Here is a 1724-nt window from a genome sequence, read left to right as displayed (position 1 = left end):
GTGCTGTGGTATCCATTCCAACTCAGCAATCTTGTATACAGTTTCCGAGGAGCAGCTGGTGGGTTTGAACTACTAACCTTGCAGTTAGCAGTCCAGTGCTTATCCTACAACACACCAGAACTCCACTGACATCATTATATATCCTGTATTTCATAAGTTTAATTTAAACTAATTTCTTCTGTATCCAACATTGTATTTCTGTGAAACTTTACTATTGAGTTTAGTCCCTGACAATATTATATACTTAGTCTTTATGTATTTTATTATGTTGCTCCTTTTCTTTGGCAAACTTTCCCTTTAAATTTATTGTTATTTCCCACATGCAGATTTGAGTGTTTATTTAATGTCCTTTTATTTCCGTTTGAAGAACTCCCTTAATTAGTATTTGCAGAGCTGGCCTGGTAAAGACAAATTCCTAAAGAATCTATTTATTTAAGATTGTGTGAATTTCCTCCTCATTTTTGCATAACAACTTTGCTGGATAAACAATTCTTGGTTGGTAATTGTTTCAGTATTTTATATGAGGGGGCTTCAAAACTTCACAGCAAAAATTCATTATCTTTTCATTTCAGTTTCCATGAAATTTTTGACGCCCCCTTGTAAATGCTAGTCTATTGTCTTCTGACTTCAGAGTTCTGAAAGCAAAATCCACATGAATTGTTATGGTGCACTTTTAATATGTTTTATTGCATTATTCCCTTGCTGCTTTCAGAACTCCCTGTTTGTTTGTTTTTTTAAGAAATTTGTTATAAATTCTGTGCAATAAATGTGTTTGGGAGTGGATCTTACTATATATCTTAGGTTTGGAGTTTTTGGTGTTTTTGTTTAGGAGCCACTGAGTCAGTTCCAATTCATAATGATACTATGTACAACAGAACGAAACACTGCCCTGTCCTGTGCTATCCTCATAATTACTTGAACCCATTGCTGCTACTACTATGCAAATCCATCTTGTTAGAGCTTCTATCTCTTTTTCACTGACCCTCCATTTAACCAAGCATGATGTCCTTCTCCAGGAACTGGTCCCTCCTAATAACATGTCCAAATTATGAGAGACCAAGTTGCCATCTTGGCTTCTAAGGAGAATTTTGGTTGTACTTCTTCCAACACAGATTTGTTTGTTCTTCTGGAAGTCCATGGTACCTTTAATATTCTACTCTAGCAACATATTTCAAATGTATCAATTCTACCGTTTTCCTTATTCACTGTCCAACTTTTACATGCATATGAATCTATTGAAAATACTATGACTTGGGTCAAACACACTGTAGTCCTCAAACTGACATCTTTGCTTATGAACACTTCAAAGTGGTCTTATGCAGCAGATTTGCCTAATGCAATACATCATTTGATTTCTTGATTTGATTGCTGTTTCTGTAAATGTTGTTGGAGCCTAGCAAAATGAAATCTTTGACAACTTCAATCTTTGCTCCTTTTATCATGATGTCATGGTTCCAGTGGTGAGAATGTTTGTTTCCTTTTTGTTGAGGTGCAACCCATACCAAAGGCTGTGGTCTTTGATCTTCATCAGTAAGTGTTTTAAGTCCTCTTCACTTTCAGCAAGCAAGGCTGTATCATCTGCATATCACAGGTTGCTAATGAGTCTTCCTCCAATCTTGATTCCCTGTGCTTCTTCATAGAATTCATCTTTTTAGGTTATTTGCTCAGCATATACATTGAATAAGTATGATGAAAGAATATAACCCTGGCATACACCTTTCCTG

Source organism: Chrysochloris asiatica, unplaced genomic scaffold (genome assembly GCF_000296735.1).
Source record: "Chrysochloris asiatica unplaced genomic scaffold, ChrAsi1.0 scaffold00158, whole genome shotgun sequence".
Classification (NCBI taxonomy): Eukaryota; Metazoa; Chordata; class Mammalia; order Afrosoricida; family Chrysochloridae; genus Chrysochloris; species Chrysochloris asiatica.
The sequence above is the reverse complement of the archived record's forward strand: the minus strand, read 5'-3'. Positions refer to the sequence as shown.